The sequence below is a fragment of the Scyliorhinus canicula genome, chromosome 18 (genome assembly GCF_902713615.1).
Source record: "Scyliorhinus canicula chromosome 18, sScyCan1.1, whole genome shotgun sequence".
Classification (NCBI taxonomy): Eukaryota; Metazoa; Chordata; class Chondrichthyes; order Carcharhiniformes; family Scyliorhinidae; genus Scyliorhinus; species Scyliorhinus canicula.
Genome location: NC_052163.1, coordinates 42,554,304 through 42,579,505, shown reverse-complemented (window position 1 = coordinate 42,579,505; position 25,202 = coordinate 42,554,304). Strand labels below are relative to the sequence as shown.

Here is a 25,202-nt window from a genome sequence, read left to right as displayed (position 1 = left end):
AATTTTTGGGGGGATATTTTCAAGCTTAAAAAGAATAGTTAAAAGAATTGGAAAGATGTAACATGTCGTCTTTCAGAAAGTGTCAGTTGACACGACAAATGACTGACCTGCCATCTCTCTGCACATGCATTATCCTCCTTCCGGGGGTTGGGGGGGTGCAAACATCGCAATGCGCCCAATCTTCATTTAATTTCTCTCGCCGGTAAAGAACAGCGTAAACCGAGTGTTTGAAGCGACTCCCAGCTTTTGATTTCAAGCTTCTACTTCAATTAGAAGAGTCTCAACTTCAGTAATGATGCACAGTGGGGAAAAGGAACCGATCTCAATCACAGCAGAAGGGTCTCTAAGAGGCGTTCAATTAAAATGGTGGGAAATGATTACATAGCTGTAACCTAGCCAGGTGCCGATATCTGTTTTATACAATTTCAATTTCACCCTTGTGGTTTTATGCCATCTCAAAGCCTCTATTAGAATGACGTCTTGTAATTAAACCCAACAAAAAAAAAACTATGATCTGAGAGTGGACTCACAGGAGCTATTCAATTCAATGCTGTGGAATACATTAGGAGAGAAGACAAAAAGCTGAGGAGTTTTGGCTAACGTTCAATAAACTCTGGAGTTATGAGACTGATTTATTTCCTTTACCAGGCCAAGTATTTGCAATCTTTTGTTGTGTCTAAGATACAAAGGAGAACCAAACCAGCCTCCATTATCATTTGCAGATTAAGAACATGGGGCGGGATTCTCCATTCCGGCGCACCAAATTTCTGGTGCGGCATGCCAGTAGGATTCTCTGTTTCACCGGCTGGTTAGTGGGGTTTCCCATTGTGGGGCAGCCCCACGCTGTCGGAAAATCCCCAGGCTGTTGGCAAAATGGAGCATCCCGACAGCGCAAAGCTCAGCCCAAGATTCTTCTCTTTGTTCAAACGAACAAACATACAGACATACGAAATAGGAGCAGAAGTAGGCCATTTGGCCCCTCGAGCCTGCTGTGCCATTCAATGTCTTGGCTGATCTGTTTGTATTTCGAGTCTGTCGACCTCTGCTCTAAAAAATATTTAATGTCCCCCCCCCTCCACTAACTTCCGAGGCAGAGAGTCCCAAAGTTCCACAACACTCTGAGAAAACAATTCTCATCTCTGTACCCTTTGGTTCTAGACTCACCCACAAGAGGAAACATCCTTTTCACATCCTTGCCAAGATCATTCAGGATCTAATATACTTCAATTAAATCACCCCTCACTCTTCTAAACTCCAGTGGAAACAAGCCCAGTCTGTCCAATCTTTCCTCACACGACAACCTGTTAATTCCAATATCAATTTCAGCCAAAGTAAATTCCTCTTTGGAATTAACGCATGGAATATTACAGAATGGGAATGTATAATGATCAAATCTGTCATGTGACAAAGTAGGAAATCTCCCTCAAACTATGAGCAGAGTAGAGGATCAGCCATGGGAAGTTAATTGAAAACACATTTTTATTTGGTTCTACATCACCGCTGAACTGGATTCTTCAAATTTGCTGTTTGCTAGTGTGTTTCATCCTTTCAGTAATTAGGGACGTAATGTCTGTTTTAACAAACATAAGTAATCACCTGTCCTTCACAACTGAAGGCCTACAAATTAAATTGCCAATTTTATTTTCATAAAATCCCACTGCACAGAAGGAAGCCATTTGGTCCAATATACATGTCCTGGTTCTCATCAAAACCCCTTAAAATTTTGCATACATCTATTAAGTCTCTGCATAACATTCTCTATTCCAAGGCCCACCTCAACTTCTCTCATGCGCAATTTTTCCACCCCGTTGTGCACCCAGGCACAGCACTGGCACCCTGGCACTGTCAGGGAAAAGAGACTCCCCAATGCCCACGAGTATGGATGGATGTGGGGCAGGGTCACCCTTATGCCTGGGTGGTGCAGCAGGGTTCAAGCTAGCTTTTAGTGATGGGGTAGTGGGGGGGGGGGGTTTCCTCCTCAGGGATCCGAGGTCGGGGGTTGGGGGTATTACCCACGTCTGTGGGGGGTGAGGAGTCGCATGGGGGGGGGGGGGGGGGGTATTGGAGACCCTTATCCTCACTTTGAGATTGGGGCACCCTATGAAAATAGCATCTGATCTCTGAGGCACAGGTCTCGATGGCGAGTTAATTTCCCCATGACAGAAAAAAATTCTAAGTGTGGGATTTGCCAGCGAGAAACTCCCAAAGCTCCAAAAGAATTACTAAGTATGGGTGAACAGCAGTCTCACCAAAAAAGGAGCTAAATGATTTCTGATGAGAAAAAGAGGAAGTGAAAGCACTTAGCTCCTTTCGATGTGGTGAGGTCAATCATAGCAAGAGTGTTTATAAACATTGTGGTTAGCATCAAAAGTAGGGGAATTGAGAGGCATTGGAACATGAAGATAAATGAACAAATACCCTAAGCAGCCGTGTCTTGACCAATAAAACTGTCAAATCTACTGATTAATATTCCTGTGTGAACCATAATGGAGGATTTGCATTTCAAATGCTGTCAGGAGATTCGTAGCCCCTTGAAATATATTTGGCTTTTAATAAAGCCTTTGACACTTGTAACAACCGTTGCTTTAAACACTTTTTTCTGAGGCAACAGATGTTAGGGAAGGGTTATGAATTGATATTCATCTTCCTTAATGGTTGAATAACTTTGAATTTGCAGCTGCGAAACTAAGGGCAATGTTTAAAACATCAAGCTTTTATTGACAGCTCTGGGACCACTTCAAACAGATTTAACACAGCTGACTACTTCAAAGTCACTCAACTGTGAAGGGAGGTGAATGGAAAGCACTTTAAACTCTGTTTGAAGGGCCTAGGATCTATCAATGAAAACTTAATGTTTATAAACATTGCGCTTAGTTTCACAGCTGACCATTTCAAAGTTACTCATCTTTATGGGACCATGCTCACAGCTGGGTGTGTGTAGAAGCTGTCCTACAGCCTAGTAAAATCAATATCAAAGAGAAATGAATGAATGGCTTGCAGATCAAAGATTTGAGGGGGCTTAAACCCAGCTGACTGGTTTTCCTCTTTCCAGGAATTGATGGGCCTCTTACCTATGTCTGAGCCAGCAGGTGCATTGCCCAGGTGAGTGGTAAAGCAGTGATTTTTTTTTCCACCCTCTGTCTGCTCTGCTCTCTAGCTTTCAGTCAGGGGTCTCTCTTCTGGGGAGGATTTCTGACAGGGATTTCTCTTCTCGCTAGTCTGTGGGTTTTTTTTTGTTTAGGGGGTCTATGTGGGGGTGCTAATGTAGGGGATCTTTCTTATTTAGGTGTTCTCTATTTAGGGGGTCCTCCTTATTTAGGGGTCTCTGGTGGGGAGTATCGGGACACACCCATATGGGGGGTGGTGAAGAGGGTGGCCCAGAAAATCCTGGGATTGGCTGAATTGCGTTGCAGGGAAAGGATAGAGGGGCTGAATTGCATTTCAGGGATTGGGGAAGCCCAATTGCAGACCTCACCATCGGTTGTCCGCTCAAATGACAGCCCAATAGCAGGATTTCCTAGGGACTCCCTCACAATCCTCGCCATGCAGAAATGATGTGCGCGTTCAGCTCCGGCGAGAGAACATAGGCCGGGATTCCCCGAGCCCACGCCGGGTCAGAGAACTGCTCAAGGGGTCCGCAAATCCCGCCACGCTGCTCCGACACCGGACCGTAGATTCCAGACATTCCCCCCACCCCAAACGCACCATGGGAGGGTCCCCACCACCCCAGTCCATTCCTACCCCCGCACCTCTCCAAAAACCACCCCAGGCCCAATTGCACATGCGTGCAAAGACAATGCCAGCTTGGCACCCTAGTAGTGCCATCCTGGCAGTGCCCATGCCACCTGGCAATGCCATCTGGTCACCTTGGCAGTGCCAGGCTAGCACCCAGGCAGCACTGCCAAGGTGCCCAGGAGGCACTGCAGTGGCACCACCTGGCCCAAAGGGCATGCAGCTGGGGGTCTCCAATCCTCTGGAAGACCCCCACAAGTGTCGTTCTGTCTGGTCTCCATTTGTGGGGACCAGTGCTGAATGGCACTCACCCGAGGGGATGAATCCCAAAGCCTCGGGTACCTCTGGGATCTGCACATTAAAGTGAGGCTTGTTGTCTCGTTCTAATCTGCACATTTGCCAAAATCCGCCCACTGTGGGAAGGATTTATGTTGCAACGTCTCACGAGACTCCGAAGCATTGCAAGCTGGGTAGATCCTGGGAGCAGGGTCTCTCTGCCTTTATCGGCCACACTGCGCAGTAGCGAGCTGCTTTTCCAGCGCAGCTTGGCCATTGGATCGTGCCCATTGTATTTTGCCCTTCAGCATGTTTCTTATCAATTTTCAGGAGTTTGCCTTGAATTATGGGGCTTCATCATTTATTTATAGTATAATTATTGTCAAATAGATACATCCTCAAATTCTGTGCTCCCAGTGCAAGAGGACTGTGCAGCAAGAACGTACTTGAATATTTGGCACAGAGTGGAGCTTAGATACTCTTTAGTCATTCAACCTTCTCCTGACTGACTGAACTGATTTCATAAACAACCAATCTCAATGTAACATTTGCCTTAGTTTTACTAAGGGCAGCTTTCAACCTTAAAATGGACTTTGCTTTGGTGCTTCTCTCATAATTCATCGTTATAAAAAGAAGCTTTGAATTTGCTAATATTTTTAATTGTAATGTGCTACCGTAAGGCACATGAACAGACGGGGTATAGAAGGATACAGGCGGTTGGTCTAGATAGGGCACGTGATCGGCACAGGCTTAGAGGGCCGAAGGGCCTGTTCCTGTGCTGTATTGTTCTTTGTTCTATTCCAAACAAAATTTAGATGGAATCATAGCTACAACACCTCCGCACCAATCTAACCCCAGCATCTATCAAAATGAGCCACACCTTTACTAATCTATGTGACCTGGAGAGAATTAATAGTTTAATTCAGATATATTTTAAACTTCTTATTATTTTTGTTTCTAAATACCACTTCGGCTGATTTAAGGAATTATTTGCAGGAGGTCACTTTTGATCACAGTTTTTATTTTGATTCCATCATATGACCTTTAGATGCCTAGGGTTATCGATGGTACAAGAAAAAGCCTTTTTGTTACCATGCCTCACGCAGGCTGATAAATAACTTCAGACGGAGTAAATGCAAAAAATATATTCACGGACACAAGGTTATCAGGAAGTGAATGCACTGGGGATGAGTTGTCTCTTCTGATACGCCATCCATTTATCACTTTCCACCATACTGTCATACACATCTGCTTGCAGTTGCTAAGCTAACCGTCTAGCCGAGAGAACAAGCCAGAGTTCATGCCAGTGGGATTGTCCGGTCCTGCCGCCGATGCACTTCCCCCACAGGTTTCCCAGCAGCAAGGGTTGCATTCAACGGGAAACCCCAGTTAACAACGGTAGGACCAGAAAATCCTATCACCATCCAATGGCGGGTCGTCTCTACCACCACGAAACAGATGGCGGGCGGCAGGTTGAGCAGAAAATCCCGCCAATATGTTCCTATGTCTCACACGGCATGGGATCAATCAGCAGAAATATGTTAAGTCAGGAACAGGTTCAGGACAAGACATAGAGCAGAAAAACGCAGCTGCTCCCTTAGAAACCTAATTTTCATCTGTGTTTTCAGCTGGGCTGGGGTTGTTTCCCAGTGGAAGTGAAATTTGGAGCCACTGGAGTTTAAAGTAAGTTCTTCGATTTTTTGTAATTGTAGAAAGCTACACAATCCCTTTACCCCCCTCACCTTGAATCTTACTCTCCATTCTTCAATGCAATTGGCTTGTTGTCGGATGCCATAGCTCTCCTATACTTGGTACTAGAATTAAATTAACATTGGAAATGGTGAAATTCACACCACAAAGAGGATTGTAAGATCTCTGTGGAAGCTTTCTTCAAGGTCAACTTTGTGCTGATTGTAAAAGCAATGTTTTGCTTTTGATGTTTGACTGAAATAAAGAGGGAAACGGGAAGAGGAAGATGACACTCCAGGAATGGGAAGAATGACTTTTCTTGCAGTCAAATATTCTTGCTAATGCAATGTTGGCCTTTAACCAACACCTCTCACAAGTGAGGAAGTGATACTTCAATTACAGAGCCTTGATTTGACAACATCTAGAGTGACTGTGCTCAGCTTTGACCACCAAACCACAGAAAAGATATATTGGCCTTGGAAAGGGTACAGTGCGGTTTAAACAGAATGATAAACTGGTTTAAAGGATTAGATTGGGAGGACAGACTGCATTAAGTTGCCTTGTATTCCATTGCCTTTAGAAGGCTGAGGGAATATCTAACCAAGGTGTTTAAAATGCGGAAAGGATTTGATAAAAGATTTTAAAATTTAGAGTACTCAATTTCTTTTCCGAAAAAAGGGCAATTTTTTAGCATGTTTTTTGGGACATTTTTGGGATGGGAGGGCGAGACCCGTGCAAACTCCACACGGACAGTTACCCGGGGTCGGCATCTAAATCGGCTCCTGAGCACCATGCGGCAGCAGTGCTAACCACTGCACCACCATATATCCACTGGAGTTTAGAAGAGTAAGAGGCGTCTCAATTGAAACACGCAAGATCCTGAAGGGTCTTGATGGGATAGATTTGGAAAGGGTGTTTCTTTTTGTGGGAAAATCTAGAACCAGAGCCACTGTTTAAAAATAGGGAGTTACCTATTTAAGACAGCGACGGGGAGCATCTCTTTCTCTCAGAGGGTCATGAATCTTCAGAAATCCCTTCCTCAAAAGGCTGTGGAAGCAGAGTCTGAGTATTTTTATGCCAGTGGGATTATCCGGTCCTGCCGCCGATGCACTCCCCCCACAGGTTTCCCAGCAGCGAGGTAGATAGATTCTTGATAAACAAATGGGGGGTATGCAGGAATGTAGAGTGGAAGGTGCAATCGGATCAGCCATGATCTTACTGAATGGTGGAGCAGACTCAAGAAGACAAGTGGCCTACTCCTACTCCTAATTCATATGTTCATACGTATGTACCTGAGCAGGGCACAGTGAGGAAAACTAAGTGGAATACCATGCTCATAATGAAACTCACTCAATTTTCCTTACAATTAAATTTACAAAAGGAAAAGTATGTGTTCAGTTGTGGCTGTTATACCCTCTGTGTTCACTTCTTTTTCATGTACTCAGTCAATGTTTTAGGAAAATGTATTAGGATTCTCGACCATCAACTTTTCAAAACCTCAATAGGAAATGTTATTCCAGTTTGGACTCTGAAACTCCCAGCACCATTTCTCAACTGCATGTTGTTTATGTGCTATGTATGGCATGCCCAAATTTAATAGTTAACCTTTAATCACAGAATATTAAACATGGAATGATCACTTAGGATATCCACCATACTCTTCCTAAAGGCAGGAAATAATACACAATAAATTAACAGGTACACTTTGAAACCTTCTTAGTTGGATATAATTACAGGTTTCATACACTGAAGCTAAACCCCTATCGTTCTCGTGACCTCTAGCATTTAATGAGGTAGGCCATGTCATTCTCCTCTAATGATTTCCACCTTCATTTCTAACTCTATGAAGCAATATTTTGAAAATGCACAAATTAATAAAGTTAAAATAATTTAATGAAGTGCTGTATCCCATTTGGGCTGATTTCCTTGGAGTAACAAAGGCTGAGAGGAGACTTGATGGAGGTATTCCAGGTCTTGAGAGGCATGGACAGGATAAATAGTGAGAAACCATTCCCACTCAAGAGAGCATCAAGACCCAAAGGGAACAGATTCAAAATAATTAACAGAAGGAGTAAACGTGATGGGAGGGGAAATAATTTTCCCCAGAGGTTGGTTGGAATCTGGAACAAACTTACTGAGAAAGTGGTGAAGGCAGATTCAATCGAGGTACTCAAAAGCTAATTAGATATCTTTTCGAAGGTAAAGAATGTGCAAGGTTACAAGGATATGCAGAGGAGTGGGACCTGAGCTATTGAAGACTCGAATGGCCTCCTTCTGCACTGTAAAGATTCTGTGATTCGGGGGCAGCACGGTGGCGCAGTGGTTAGCACTACTGCCTACAACGCTGAGGACTTGGGTTCGATCCCGTCCCGGGTCACTGTCCATGTGGAGTTTGCACATTCTCCCAGTGTCTGTGTGGGTATCACCCCCAAAACCCTAAAATGTGCAGATTAAATTGGCCCTTAATTGGAAGAAAAATAATTGGGTACTCTATTTTTTAAAAATTCTGTTATTCTGGGGGGAATTTAACAATCTGAGGAGAGCAAACTCAAGATTACATGTTGCCACTGGCTAAACCATCTCCCATGAGATCTAGCGTGACTATTTCAAGTACCAACAACAATCAACTATCCCAGGATCATCATGAAGGGCAAGAATAGGTTGAAATTACATTTTACTACGAGCATTTGTTCTCACTCACTGCCTTCCCATTCACTTGACTGTAAATAGCTGATTGATTACATTTGTCACTGAACATGCAGTTGCCTTTGCTGCTGCTTCGACTACTCATGTTCTAGAGTTTCAGCCTTCTTTGAGACTGTGTTCTACCCCAGACCTGAACGTCCTTCTCTTTAGTTTTGTTCTTATCTTTCTCCTCTTTTTGTATCCAAGAAATATACCTGTTCCCTCAATCCCTTTACCACAGAACTCTGATGCTGATGCCATAGTAACTGGATGTTATGAATTAATCCCTCTCTTCAAGTACAGGCCTTTTTCACTTCAGAGCCAATATCATCATCCATTCTCAAGCAAAAATGATCCTTGACCATCACGTTCTTACCAACTGCCATACCATTCCCAACCTCTCATTTCTTTCTAAAGCCTATTTCTTCAATAACTAGGTCCAACTCTGTGCCTATCTCTGCTATAACTATATTAAAGTCCTTGCATTCTGCATTCAGCCCTGCTTGCAGTACTGAAACAATCATAAACAAACTTCAAAATTCATCCTCTGTGCTCGTGATAACACTACCCCTATCGTTCTCGTGGCCTCTAGCATTTAATGAGGTAGGCCATGTCATTCTCCTCTAATGATTTCCCCCTTCGTTTCCAACTCTATGAAATTAGGTTTGCACCATTCCATTGCTATCATTTCCTCCACTTACTCCTAAACCCCCGCCTTATCCCTTGCTGAGTTCCCAAATGTCCTTTTCACCTCATCATTATCTATGTTGGGGAGGCGGTGGCATAGTGGTATTGTTAACTGAACGAGTAAACCAGAGACCCAGTGTAATGATCTGGGGATATAGCTTCAAATCCCACCACTGCAGATGAAATTTAAATTCAATAAAAGTTTAAATGATAATCATTAAACCATTGTAGATTGTTGTAAAAACCCATCTGGTTCACTAATGTCCTTTGGGAAAGGAAATCTGCCATTCTGGCCGACATATGACTCCAGATCCACAGTTACATGATTGACTCTTTACTACCCCCTCAAGGGCAATTAGGGATGGGCAATACATGCTGGCCCAGCCTGCGACGCCAACGTCCCATGAAAAAAATGTTAAAAAGCTGATTCTATGTGGCATCATTCACAGACACATTCCATAGTTACATTAATAACCCCAAGCTTTCTCTCTCTCATGTTTAAGTGTCACTATAGCTGGATCCCACCTTGTCTATGTAACTCTTTCGCCTTTTAACCCCTTCACAAATCCTTGGTGCATTTCCCTCATTCCTTCGGTGCATTCTCCCAACATCCTCACCTCAACATCCGGGCATCCTCCCTGAATCCTTCATTCTTTTCCCCTCTCTATCTTTAAAACATCTCAAAGAGTTTTATGTTTTTGTCTAAACTTTGGTCCTGGTTGCCAACCTCGCCCTTCGTGGTTTCACATTTATTTTCTTTACACCTATTGTGGGGAAATGTTTTGCTTAAATTGCTATAAACATGCAAATTGCATTTTGCTGACAGACCTTTTGAATGAAATAATGTTGTTTGTCTTATTGTATATGAACAGTAAGAACCTTGGTTCATCGATACAAGTCAGAATTCTCACCAGGACTGCAGCCGAACAACCAAAGCTGTGAGTCACGTTATGGTATGTCTTTTATGTTATTGACATCTAAAATGTTGGCAGATTTCAGACCTGCGAGGTGAGGTGTCAAATGTTAATTCCTGTTATACTTCATTGCATTAAAAACTGTTTTTAGCCATCATTTTCCTTTGAAGCTCAGCAGAGAGATTACAATGGTCAGTTGCACGAAGTAACTTGCATCTAGCGCTGGATTCTCCCCTACCTGGCGGGGTGGGGGGTCCCGGCGGGATGGAGTGGCGTGAACCACTCCGGCATTGGGCCGCCCCAAAAGGTGCAGAATCCTCCGCACGTTTAGGGGCCAAGCCCTCGCCTTGAGGGGTTAGGCCCACGCTGGGGTGGTTGGCGCGGCGCCGCCCGGCGGGAAAGGCCTTTGGCGCCACGCCAGCCGGGGCCGAAGTGACTTCGCCAGCCGGCAGAAGTCCGCGCATGCGTGGGAGCGTCAGCGGCTGCTGACGTTATCCCCGTGCATGCTCGGGGGGGGGGGGGTCATCTCTGCGTCTGCCATCGCGGGCCAGGCTACCGTGGGGGCACCCCCCGGGGCCAGATCACCCCGCGCCCCCCCCCAGGACCCCGGAGCCAGCCCACGCCGCCAATCCCGCGGTAAGGGAGGTGTTTTGATTCACGCCGGCGGGAGAGGCATTACAGCAGCGGGACTTCGGCCCATCGCGGGCCGGAGAATCACCGGGGGGGGGGGGGGGCGCCGACCGGCGTGATTCCCGCCCCCGCCGAATATCCGGTGCCGGAGAATTTAGTGGGGGCGGGATTTACGCGATTCTCTGAGCCGGGGGGGGGGGGGGGGGGGGGGGGGGGGGGGTCAGAGAATCCAGCCCCTGAAGTAGGTCCCTGTAGACACCCAACAACTTTCTTTTTGACAGTTATCAAACAAAACCAAAGAAACTTAATTTAAGGGCGGATGTTTCCCTTGGAATGTCTCATCAGGTTCAGAATGCGCTGCTCCAGACAGTTAGTTCATTCAGAGACACAATGAGCAGAAATCAATTCCAAAACATAAGATAGTTAGGAAAACTTTACTCACTGGCATTGCATAGAATTAAATACAGTGTGTAACAAAATCCTTTTTCAAGAATAAAAAGCTTCAGGTTATGTTTATTTTAGAATCAAGAAGTCTGAATCAGTGCCGTCACATAGTAATCACCAGGGCAATTAATTACAGAGAAGAAAAAGCTTTTTAAAAATTCTTCATTAATAGAGAAATCCATTTCATCAGAACACTGAATAAGAAATTTAACCCCATGTTGTGAATTGTCAGCAGGAGACACAGAAGTTAGGAATCATGGGCAACACCAAAAATTCACGCTACCAGCTTTAGTTATGAGCGGTGAATTCTCAAAGATGTAAGCTGAATGACCAACCCAGAGTTCCTGTGAAGGACCCTCTAAATTACCATGTACACAGCAACCCAAAAAGAATTCAAAGGGCCCACACATTCTAATGAACAAAAAAAATTAAGGGACATTGGTAAGGATTCCGTTTGGTATTTCAAGGTGGCGTTGTATTTGTAGAAGGTCTTGTAGTGCAGTGAATAGTGTATCTGTCTCTGAGCCAGAAGCACCAGGTTTGAGGCCAGCTCCAGGGCTGGATGGCCAAGGAAAATGTTTATAATGTGGCAGACAGATTGAGAATCAACCTGCAAATCCCTCCAATGCACAGCAAGAGCAGGCAGTGAGAGCAGGAGAAAATCCTGGTCAACCATATGATGGAGAGAATGTTGTAGCCTCTACTATCACTGTTGATAGCCCCAGACTATAACATGCATATTCATTGCACGTTGCCAAAGCATCTCAGACTCCCTGAATCAACATGTAATATACCAGCATCACCACTGTGCTGGTAAATGTATATGTAGTATGCCAAGAGCAAATGCATGAGTGGCAAGTAGGATGTGAAACTATGCTCTTTTATTATAATACAGAACCTCCTCTCCCCAAAGGGTCTCCCTCCTTGACATGCACTCAGGCTGGGGTTTTTATACTGTTCGGGCTCCCCTCGTTAAAGGGGAAGCCCCACCCCATTACCGGGAAGTTTATATTCATTGGAGGTCTTGGGGACACAAATGGTATGGCCTCTTTGGGGCTAATGAAAGTATAATAATGACCAGGTGGCGCGGGAATCAGAACGGCTGCACAAGCTTAATTTGGCCCGATTAGTAGACCAAATGAAGGAGGATTTTCGGAGGTAGGACATGCTCCCGTTGTCACTGGCTGGGAGGGTACAGACAGTGAAAATGACGGTTCTCCCGAGATTCCTGTTTGTGTTCCAGTGTCTCCCCATCTTTATTGCTCAGTCCTTTTTTAAACAGGTCAATAAGGCGATCCCGGGCTTTGCATGGCCGGGTGAAACCTCGCGACTTAAAAAGGGGATGTTGGAGCGCAGCCGGGGGTAGGGTGGGCTGGCACTCCCGAACTTTAGTAATTATTACTGAGCGGCAAATATAGCCAGAATCAGGAAGTGGGGGGGGGGGGGGGGGGGGGGGGCCGGCACGCTACTCCACCAGCCTTGTGTGGTTGCGGCCCTGAGAGTATGGGGGCACTGGAGGAGACATGTGGGAGCAGAGGGAGCTTCAGTCTGGTCCCCAATTTGCAATAATTACCGGTTTGCCCCGGGGAGGTTAGATGGGGGTTCCGGAGGTGTCAGAGAGCAGGGATCAAGAAGACGGATGATATGTTTATAGAAGGGAGCTTTCCCAGCTTGAGGGAACTGGAGGTGAAATGTGAACTGAAGGGAGGGAATGACTTTAGGTACCTGCAGGCACAGGACTTCCTCTGCAGGCAGGTCTCAACCTTCCCGCTCCTACCACCAAGCGGGATATAGGATAGGGTAGTTTCCAGAGTGTGGTTGGGAGAAGGGGGGGTTTCGGACATTTTATAAGCAGCTTATGGGGGCAGAGGAAACACAGACCAAGGAGCTGAGACACAAATGGGAAGAGGAGTTAGGTGGAGAGTTAGAGGATGGTCTCTGGGCGGATGCATCGAGTAGGGTCAATGCGTCCACAACATGTGCCAGGCTCAGCCTGATAGAATTTAAAGTCATTCACCGGGCCCACATGATGTGGCCCGGATGAGCAGGTTCTTTGAGGATAGAAGATAGGTGTGCGGGAAGACCAGCGAACCACGTTCACATATTCTGGTCATGACCGACGCTTAGGTGATTCTGGCAGGGGTTTGCCGACGTCATGTCCAAAGTATCGAAAACAAGGATGGTACCGAGTCCAGAGGTGACGATTTTCAAGGTTTCGGATGATCCGGTGCAGGAGAGAGGCAGACGTTCTGGCCTTTGCCTCTCTGGTAGCCCGGAGACGGATATTATTAGCTTAGAGGGACTCAAAGCCCCCAAAGTCAGAAAGCTGGCTAACTGACATGACTGGATTTCTCTGTCTGGAGAAAATCAGTTTGCCTTGAGAGGGTCAATGTTAGGGTTCGCCTGGAGGTGCCAGCCATTCGTCGACCTCTCTAGGTGAAATTAACCGTCAGCAGAAGGGGGGGGGGGGGGGGCTGTGGGGTTAGTTTAGTTTAGAGCAGGGGGTTAAAAAAGGTGGGATCTGTGAGAGAGGAAGACGGCTTTTGCACTATGTTTATAATTGTATGTACACTGTTTCTTCTGTTACTGTTATAAAACCATAAATACCTCAATAAAATGTTTATTTAAAAAAGTATAATAATGACTTAACTTGTCACTTAATACCTTCCTCTTCATAACTAAATTATACATTTAAGCTCATTATTTCCATCTCTATTAAATGAGACAATTAAATTCTCAGACTAACACTAAGAATTATTACCGTAAATTCAATACTGGAATATTTTGAGTTATTCGTTAGGAAGCCAAATTTATTCCCATCCAGATGGGATGGGAATATGGGCAGCACGGTAGCACAAGTGATTAGCACTGTGGCTTCACAGCGCCAGGGTCCCAGGTTCGATTCCGTGCTGGGTCACTGTGCGGAGTCTGCACATTCTCCCCATGTCTGCGTGGGTTTCCTCCGGGTGCTCCAGTTTCCTTCCACAATCCAAAGACGTGCAGGTTAGGTGGATTGGTCATGATAAATTGCCCTTAAGTGACCAAAAAAGGTTAAGGGGGGTTATTGGGTTACGGGAATAGGGTGGAAATGAGGGCTTAAGTGGGTTGGTACAGACTCGATGAGCCAAATAGCCTCGTTCTGCATTCTATGTTCTATGTTAGAGGTATCGAAAAAATCAAGAAATTGTAGCCACCCTCCACTATACTGTGGAGAGTTGCAATAGCAGTCTCAGAATAAATCCAATCTTTATATTTCTTGCAGTTGAATTAACAATAAATTCCTGGCCGTTTGGCTAAGATCAAGCGTAGGATCCAGTGCGAGATCAGGTGTAATGCCCATTCGTGTAGGCTTGGATTTAGTATATCTCTTTAATGGGGAGCATGAATTGGATCCTGTTCTGTTCTGTGTTGTGGCCGTAGTACAGATGCACAGAGAACATCTAAGTTCTTTAACAGGAATGATTTATTAACAATCACGTGGAAAGATAACTAACAAACTAAAATAGAGACAAAATAAAATAGTAACAAAATAAATGACCCAACGGTGTGCAGGTTAGATGGATTGGCCACGCTAAATTGCCCCCTAATTAGAAAAAAATAATTGGGTACTCTAAATTTATTTTTTTTTAAATAATTTAAAAAAACAAGTGGAAAGATACCTAACAAACTATAATACAGAGAGAAACAAATAAATGAATTCAGTGAATTCTTCTGGTGCTACTATCCTCTTGTACGACATACTATCAACTGCCGGGTGTCTCGAGTCACATGGTAGATCTCTATCACCACCAGCTGGTTGGAGGTCGCATCGCTAACTATATACAAAGCTGTGCATAGACATATCACCACAAATGCAATTTAAATTTGAATTGTTTTTTTTGAAGCAGGCAAGGAGATAGATTAAGGTATTAACTCCATCCACTCTGCACATTGGCTATGAAGAATAAAATTAAATAAATACTGCAAATTACAATCTATAATGATCGTTAGAAACAGATGCTGTCAGATTAGTAAAGACAGTGGGACGTTACAGCAAAAGCATTGTTACTGGACTCAATGTTTTCTAATATCCCGTGAATGTATCTATCAAATGGATGGATATTTAAGTTCATGGTTTATTAGATTTGCGACTATTCCACCAACCGGCAATAATATTAGACAGAGCCTCTTGCAATTTCAGGCCTCTCTACCTCAGGTCGAAGGGAGGAATCTGTTCCAATTTTATTAAGAATCATAGAAACCCTACAGTGCAGAAAAAGGCTATTCGGCCCATCAAATCTGCACCGAGAAGACCTGCCATTTGCCCAGTAAGATTATACTGCAGCCCAATGTAACATGTATTAATTAGCACTATTCAAATAAAAAAAAGAATGATTTGAGCTTTGAATCCAGTAATAAAGTTACAAAATAGAATATAAAACACATAGACACACACACACATACACACACACAAGATTATCAAAACTATACTTTCCTCGTTGACAGCGCAGGTCGGGAACTTCCGACAGGCCTCAAAGCTTTTGCATGTACGCAGATGGGCGCCATGGAACGCAAGAATCCCAGGCAGGAGTCAGGAACAGGAAAAGGTCCCAGAAAAGAGAGGACCAGAGAAATAGGCACCAAACGAGAAAAGGACCCTGCAAAGCAGACTTGAAGTGAAGAAGGCATCCAAAGGGTGGCAATTTCATGCTGTTGGCTTTTGGGGAAAAAGTATCACTTTGGAGCAGAAATGTTCTACCTGTTGCTGCAGAAGATCAGAAGCTATGCTTGTGAGTTGATGCTTGCATGGATACTTGGGAATCCAGGGAACAGAATCCCATGATACAAGGTTGACGCCCTATGAGATGGTCCATTGTTGATGCCATCCAAATTGGAACATCTTTTGCAGACAATTCCCAGGTTAGATCTTTGAAGTGAAGATTGGAAACCCGTGTGAGAGACAGAGCTTTAGTGAGATTGGTGGGCTCTATGTTTACTGACATCTGGATGGGGGTTGTTGAGAAATCTTGGTTGCATCTACCATTTATTGTGTCCTGTGGTATGTTCAACCACGGTCGGCTTGTTAATTCATGTGTACGTCAGATTTGCCCTGAATGTTGGAATATAAAATAGATATTATAAGTTGTTTCATCATTCTGACCTTGTACAGTAGGGCTTGCTTCTCCACTTCACGACACTAGAAGTGATAATTGCGATCGGGCAGCGAATCACGCAAAATGAAAGAAATCCGTTTTGTACTCGCCGCCAATTCTGCTGCCATGCTCCGTGGAGGTTTGCAACCTGCAGCAGTGGATCCATGCAAAACCATCATTTGCATGGATTTTAATACCATCAACAAATTGGACACTTCATAAGCCACCCCGCTTCAATGCTCTGCCCCTCAGGCGGAAGACACGCGGACGCAAAATGGTGCAAGTATATAAAACTGGGTCCTGGGTGCCATGGCTGTGGAGGGAGAACGGGAGGCTAATTAAACACTGAAGAAATCCCAAACATTGTCAGATTTGCTGGGGGTGGCTGTCCAGGCCAGGGGCAGCAGCAGAGAACAATTTTGTGCCAAGTCCATGGACCCGGGGATCAGGGTGGCTTGGCTCAGATCGCCATTGCTGCAGTATGTGGATATAATCCACCCTTTTGTTGCTACATAGGCTTCTATCTGCTCACACGACTGAGTCCTCACTATGTCTTTTGAATGCTCAGACGGCCTCTGGTCATCTGGGAGTCCACCAGGCAGCCCCTCAGGTGTGACATGCTTTAATAGTCAATATTTTACAGTTTTCCATTTTACAGATTTCCATTCCCCCAAGCTACATGTAGTGACCTCACCAGTGCCGACTCAGTGCTCCTCAGTCATCAATGATCTTTCAATGTCTAGTGCTACATCTACGCGTTTTCCCAGGATGCACATCGGAGGTGGAGACAGATGGCCCTTGGCAGATGACCTCTGGAGGACCTGGAGCCCGGGGAGGGGGGGCTTCTGACTTTCTGGTGTCACTGGCATCGCCATGCCCTTGAGATGTGCTGGTGTCAGAAGGTTGGGGGGGAGGGGGGGGGGGGGGGGGGGGGAGAATTAGGGAGAACTGAAGATGCCCGTCATCTCCTTGGTGGCAGGCCCCAGGTTGGCTCCCTGCGCTTCCTCCTCCATGGTGGTTCCCATGGGGCCTTGAGGGACTCCATGGGATGCAGGGGCAGCTGAAGTGAGCTCAAAACGCAGATGTTGTACCCCAGGTTTTACACTGCGGTCGCCACCCTAGCAATGTCAGCCTCAGCGCCACATATTGTTGGTACTATTTCCTGCACCTGCAGCCTTTGGGATTCCTCCAATCTTGCAGTCGCTGACATCCCCTCCTGAATCTCACGGCTGTGTCCTATCATCCACATCAGCCCTGGGAGAAACTTGTCCAGTGGCTGGGCATCTGGTTGTGACCCAGCCATGTCCTGGGATCCAGCAGACCTCAGACTACAGTCTCCATTGGCTGTTCCTGCCACCACCTGCATCAGCAACAGTCTGGTGCTCACTAGATTATACTTCAGAAGCCTGTCCACTAATGTCGCCACCGAGGATGTAGGGCAGCAGGCCGCCATTCGGCCCTTCTAGTTTGCTCCAACATTCATAGAATCATAGAATCCCTAGTACAGAAAAATGCCATTTGGCCAATCGAGCCTGAATCGACCCTCTGAAAGAGCACCCTACCTAGGCCCATTCCCCCACCCTATCCCACACTAAGGGGCAATTTAGCATGGCCAGTCCAACTAACCTGCACGTCTTTGGGCTGTGGGTGGAAACCGGAGTACCCGGAGGAAACCCACGCAGACACAGGGAGAAATAAGATCATGGCTCACCTGGGTGTGTCTCAACTTTCCTGTCTTCTCCCCATAACCCTCCACTCCCTAGTCTATCAAAGATTTGTACAACACTTTCTTGAATTAATTAAATGACCCATCCTGCACTGCTTTCTGAGCAGAGAATGCCACAAAATAATGACCTCAGAGAGAAAAACATTATACCCCATCTTAAAAGGGAGATCTTCTATTCTTGTCCCCCCACCCCCCCCCCCCCCCCAACCAGGTTTTAGCCTCCCCCACAAGACAGTGTCCACCCTATCAAGCTCCCTTAGGATATTATGGGCGGGATTCTCTCAGCCCACACCGTGTCGGAGAATCGCCGGGCTGGGCATGATTCACGCGACGCCGCCCTTACGCCGGTCCGCCGATTCTCCGGTTACCGGAGAATCGGCGCCATTGGTGCAGCACGGTTGGTGCAGCGGTCGGGGGCCGATTCTCCGCCCGGGATGGGCTGAGTGGCCGCCCAAAAAAGCCTGAGTCCCGCTGGCGCCGTTCACATCTGGTCATACCCAGCGGGACCTCGGCGTCCATCCTGTCTGGGGCGGCCCAGTGAGGGGAGGGGGGGTCTGACCCCAGGGGACCTTGACCGTGGCCTGGCCCGCGATCGGGGCCTACCGATCGGCGGGCCAGCCTCTCATGGTGGGGGCCTCTTTTGCTCCGCGCCGGCCCTGTAGCCCTACGCCATGTTGCGTCGGGGCCGGCGTGGAGAAGGAGGCTACCGCGCATGTACGCATTCGCACCGGTCGCAGCATGCGTACGCAGACCCGCAGCGCCCATTTGACGCCGGTACCGGCAGCTGGAGCTGCGTGGGTCGCTCCAGTGCCATGCTGGCCTCCTGTAGGGCAGAGGATCGCTACACTTAGCGGTCTGATAATGCCGTCGTTAAACTCTTCAGTTTTTAATAACGGTGTCAACACTCTGCCTTCAGATGGGCGAATCCCGCCCTATATGTTTCAATAAGATCACCTCTCTTTCTTCTGAAATAAAATGGGTATAGGCCTAACTTGTTCACCTTTTCTTCATAAGATAAGCCCTTTATCCCAGGAATAAGTTGAGTGAACTTTCTTTAAACTGCTTTTAATGCAATTATATCTTCTTTCAAATGAGACCAAAATTGTACACAGTATTCCAGATATGTCTCACCAAACTGCAGTAAAAATTCCTTACTTTTATATTCCATTTCCCTTGCAATAAACACTTTTATATACCATTTGCCTTCCTAATCACTTGCTGTACCTGCGTACTAACGTTTTGTGATATCATATCTGCAGCAGCTGGGAATTCTGCAGAGATCAACATCGTTTGTCCGCCACCCACATAAAGTTACATCGTGATAATGTACACAGGAAAGCAATGGGCGATTGATCCATGCCAGTAGATTATTAGGTAGGCATCATGCCAACTTCATCTTACAATTATTCCAGCGTTCATTCCACAATCACAGCCATCAGCTCAGATACTGACAGAGGCAGGAGCTGTATGCGGAGATCTTTATGGACATCCATGCCAGAAAGCGACTGCCCTGGTTGCCATCTCATTCCTCCTGCTGCTCAGCTGCTCACTGGATAGCTGTAGACTGCGCCCTCATAATATCAAGGTATTCAAGCATGCCGCAGACTGCAAGCCCCCTCCAGAGCAGTTGACGCAGGCCAGGCATTTCAGTATGTCAATGGTCTGCACCATCATTGTGTCAGGCAGAATGTCTTTCATTGTTTACACACCACACACATGTCAGTTACTACTGGAGTCATTAACCATATGTCAATGGTTAGCCCTTGTTACTCAGTAGCCATCCTTTGACTCGCTCAAATACAGCTATTGTAGAATGATGGCATCATGACTATTGCCAGAATAATTCATTGCCTATGGTTACACAGCAGCTGGGAGCCTGGTATCCTAGAGGCTGGTATCCACGCAAAGCAGTGTGTGGATTGTCAATAGCCCCCCGAACCTTGGAGAAGCCTGTATTCCAAGTATATTAACATGCCTACCCTGCCTGCTTCTTCCTGGAAAGAGAGAATAAAATGTTGGTCTCTCTCATTGAGCTTCAGTGACCCCTTTTACATAATAGTGGAGAAAAAAAATCACCAGTCCCAACCTAGAAGAAGCATGTAACAGATCATTGCTATAGTCACTGCCACTACTGGTGCACCATCAATTGGACACGAGACGAAGATGAGATCCAAACGATAGGCTTTAATGCACAAGATGTGTGCCCGGCAGCAGACGTACAGAAGAATGGCCGACTGTCGGGAAGCACGGGTTCTTATATCCCGCCTTGTAGGCGGAGCTACCTACCTCTCAGCCAATCGGCTGAGAGGCACATGACTTACCCAGGCCAATGGGCAGCGAGTCCTCTGCACCAATAGCAGCTCACTTCTAAGGTACCGTAATACCCCTAGTCATACTACCAAAATACCACTGGCACTATCTTGTCCCACTCTGAGGTTGCAGTTTAGCGTGAAACAAGTGACAGCTTTCAGTGTGTTGATCTTACTAAAGGACGTATGTCTTGTACAATGTTCCTTTCTGAGGTTTAGGCAGAACTGCTCAGTGAACATCCTCTGTGGATACGACCTCCTGCTGAGAGCACTTTCCGCTCTCCACCTCCCTTTTCCAGCAGTTTGACCTGCTCTGCATAGCCCCTGTTCATTCTCCAAGTCATGCTGTATTACAAGATGAATGCCTACTGGTACACCCATGTCTGGGAGCGACCAGTTTGTGCAGAAGCTTTGAAGTCAGGAAAATCTCCTTCTGTACCAATCAGATCATTTCATGTAAACTTTTGCAACAATAAACCATAGAATTCACCAAACACTTGTAGAAATCAGCCAGCGACAAACCTGCTTGTAGATGATGATTCTTTTGAATAGCACCAGTGAGGATGGCTTTCATGCGACATGTTCAGCTGTACAAGGTTGAGAGAAGACATCAGATGGTGCATTAAGTTCCAAAATGGCATCTCAGGTGACGTCATGATCTCCTTACTCTATATAATATACTTGCAACAAATCTTCACTGCAGACTCACTAATGCCTTCACCAAAATGGTGTATGGTATGGTTCATCTCCAAAATGTGCATGCATGCCAAGGAGGCCAGTCTGCAGCTCTGACAGCACCAAACATAAGTGCAAATATTCCTAATTTCTTGCCCATTGACTGCTTTCTGGGTTCCAGTTTCATGAGCATCCATGCAGCCATCTCCATGTGACTATTATTTAGATAGGAGCCTTGACATTAATCACTAGCGAGTTATTTGACTTCAGGTTTTACATAACATTCAGGCAGATAACTGAAGAGAAACTGGTGGCTTGAGGCAATACACAGGAGACTTCCAATGTAACATATAACAGAACAAGGGTTTATTGGTCACAAGTATACACAGAGCCACTAAACAGGTCTCGACTCTCGTGCTAGAGGATCCACTCTGTCAGGGACCCTGCTCCCAGGTCACTGTTTCATGATTCCATCGATGATTTTTGAGTTCTCTGTTCATTTTGGAAGCTGTTCCCTTTCCCCTCAAATTCTGAACTCCTGCATACTTATGATCGATCCGGTTTTACACTGGAGGCTGCCAGTATAAGGGAACAAGGGTTTATTGGTAACAAGTAAAGGCAAACTATACACAGGCATAGAGTCACTAAACAGGTCTTCACTCTCTGGCTCCAGGATTCACGTTGCCTAGCACCCCAGATCCCTGCTCTTTTTCCCCATTGGTCGGGATTCACATGATAAGCCCCAAGTCAATCATCTGGACTGGGAGAACACGCCCCTTAAAGGGGCCGTGTTACCACAGAAACCCTTCTTGTCACTCCTTTGTTTAAATGAATCACCATCAAGAATCAAACAATTGATCAATTACAGCCATTCCAATTCTACTGCCATAAAGACAGATTATATTGTGACAGTGAGTTAGAATTCCTGCAACACCTTCAACAAATCAAACTCCACTTGCAGAAAGTTGAAACGTGAAATAATCATGGAGTACCATGGGACAAGAGAGTCAGTGACTATGACTCAAAGAGTTTCAGCACTGGAAGCACCACTAGCACTGGGAGAGATCATGGACAGCATTAGCTCCATGCAGGCGGGGAAGGCGCCGGGACCGGACGGATTCCCGGCGGACTTCTACAAAAAATTTGCGACAGCGCTGGCCCCGCACATGCGGGAGATGTTCACAGACTCGCTAGCTAGGGGCACGTTGCCATCCACGTTAGCACAGGCCTCAATCTCGCTGATACCTAAGAAAGACAAAGACCCAACGGAATGTGGGTCATACAGACCCATATCTCTGCTGAATGCAGACGCCAAAATACTGGCCAAAATCCTAGCCAAGAGGCTAGAAGACTGTGTACCTGAGGTGGTCACAGAGGACCAGACGGGCTTTGTCAAAGGTAGACAGCTTACCGCGAACATCAGGCGCCTGCTGAACGTGATAATGACCCCCTCCGGGGAGAGAACACAAGAGGTGATCGTCTCCCTGGACGCAGAAAAGGCCTTCGACAGAGTCGAGTGGAAATACCTCATAGAGGTACTGGAGCGGTTCGGGCTTGGAACAGGGTTCACCGCTTGGGTAAAGCTCCTGTACAACGCTCCCATGGCGAGTGTACAGACCAACAATACCAACTCCCAATACTTCCAGCTGCACAGGGGCACCAGACAAGGATGCCCACTGTCCCCGCTGCTGTTCGCACTAGCAATTGAACCGCTAGCAATCGCGCTCAGGGCAGCAAAAAATTGGAGGGGGATCCGAAGGGGAGGTAGAGAGCACAGAGTCTCACTCTATGCGGATGATCTGCTCCTCTATATCTCGGACCCACAAAGCAGCATGGACGGAATCATCGCGCTCCTGAAAGAGTTTGGAGCCTTCTCGGGCTACAAACTCAACATGAGCAAAAGTGAGATCTTCCCAGTACACCCGCAAGGGGGGGGGGGGGGGGGGGGGGGGGGGGGGGGGCAGCACTAAAGGGGCTGCCGTTCAATCAAGCCCGACATAAATTCCGCTACCTGGGGATCCAAATAGCCCATGACTGGAAAGGGATCCACAAATGGAACCTCACCAGCCTGATGGAGGAAGTTAAAAAGGACCTGCAAAGATGGAACACACTCCCGCTCTCCCTCGCGGGGAGAGTTCAGACGATCAAAATGAACGTACTGCCCAGGTTCCTCTTCCTGTTTAGATCCATTCCGATCTACATCCCCAAGGCCTTTTTCAAAGCGCTGGACAAACTCATCATGGCGTTCGTATGGGGGGGTAAAAATGCTAGGATCCCAAAGAAGGTCTTACAAAAAACAAAAACCAGGGGAGGGCTAGCCCTCCCGAATCTACAATTCTACCACTGGGCAGCAACAGCCGAGCGAGTAAGGGGATGGATCCAGGAGCCAGAGGCTGAGTGGGTGCGTGCGGAGGAGGCCTCCTGCATGGGAACCTCCCTCCGGGCCCTCGCCACGGCAGCACTCCCATCCCCACCCAAAAAACACTCCAGCAGCCCAGTGGTGACAGCCACCCTCCAATCCTGGAACCAACTGCGGCAGCAACTTGGCCTGACCAAAATGTCGAACAGGGCTCCCATCTGCAACAACCATAGGTTCACACCAGCACTGACTGACGCCACCTTCAAAAGGTGGAGGCAGGACGGGGGGACACTGACAGTCAGGGACCTATACACGGACGACAGGATCGCAACACTGGACGAACTGACAGAGAAATTTCAGCTAGCTGGGGGGAACGAGCTACGGTACCTGCAGCTCAAAAACTTCCTACGAAAGGAGACAAGGACGTACCCACAACCGCCACGACAGACACTACTGGAAGACCTACTGGACGCAAGTATCCTAGAGAAAGGGAACTGTAGTGACATGTATGACCGACTGGTAGATAGGGACGACACCGTACTGGACGCAACAAGAAGGAAATGGGAGGACGACCTGGGGATGGAGATAGGGTGGGGACTCTGGAGCGAAGCACTGCATAGGGTCAACTCCACCTCCACGTGCGCAAGGCTCAGCCTGACGCAACTAAAAGTGGTACAGAGAGCCCACTTAACAAGAACCCGTATGAGTAGGTTCTTCCCGGAGGTGGAAGACAGATGTGAACGGTGCCAAAGAGGCCCGGCCAACCACGCCCACATGTTCTGGTCTTGCCCCAGACTCGTGGAGTACTGGACAGCCTTCTTCGAGGTTATGTCCAAAGTGGTGGGAGTGAGGGTGGAGCCATGCCCGATAGTGGCGGTCTTCGGGGTTTCAGAACAGCCAGATCTATTCCTGGGGAGGAGGGCGGACGCCCTTGCCTTTGCCTCCCTGATCGCCCGCCGTAGAATCCTGTTTGGCTGGCGGTCAGCAGCACCGCCCAGAGCTGCGGACTGGCTGTCCGACCTCTCGGAATCTCTCCAAATGGAGAAAATCAAATTTGCCATCCGAGGGTCGGACGACGGCTTCCACAGAACGTGGGAGCCATTCATGCAACTGTTCCGGGACCTATTTGTGGCCAATGTACAAGAGGAAGAATAGTTGGGGGAAGGTAGCGGGAGGGGGGGGGGGCTACAGGTTCGGTACGGGGGTTCGATGGCTAGCTAAGGCCCAAAACCAAACTAAATAAACATGTTGAGGGGGGGGGGGGGGGGGGGGCGGGCGCAGTTACTACTACGAAGATGCTTACCTGTAAATATGTATGTTAATTTTTGCGTGTTTGTTTGTTTTTTTTTTTTGTTCTTTTTCTCTCCTAACAATTTGTAATTTGTTCAATATAAAATATGAAAACTGAATAAAAACATTTATAAAAAAAAAAGAGTTTCAGCAGGAACAGGTCTCTGCTGCAAATTAGCCCAATCCTCAGAGAATCCATGATCCACTCAATTATGGTATGTTCACCAGAGCAGAGTGTAATAAAATAGAGAGGGTATAACTACTTATTTGTGAGAGACCATTATTCAAGATCATAGTATCATAGAATTATATGATATACAAGGAGACCATTCAGCCCATTATACCCATGCTGGCTCTTTGAAGAGTTATTCATTTAGCCCCATTCCCCTGCTCTTCCACATACTGACATGTTTTCTACATCAAATATCTATCCAATTCCCTTTGTAAAGTTACCATTGAATTTGTTTCCATTGTCCTTTCAGGCAGCGTGTTCCAGGTCATCATAACTTAGAACCATAGAGTTTATGGATGTATTAATGACTATCCTGTGGAGGTCTTGTGGTGCAGTAGCTAGTGCCCCTTGCCTTTTAAGGCAGATGCTCATTTAGAATCCCTTCAGTGCAGATGGAAGCCATTCAGCCCATGGGGTCTGCA

General features: G+C 46.6%; 1 protein-coding gene across 2 annotated transcripts in view; it reads right to left on the bottom strand.

Moving 5' to 3' along the window:
• The window catches only part of zgc:171844 (uncharacterized protein LOC100151763 homolog), a 117,716-nt gene that overhangs the window by 30,668 nt on the left and 61,846 nt on the right, over nt 1-25,202 (bottom strand). The window lies entirely within an intron of this gene.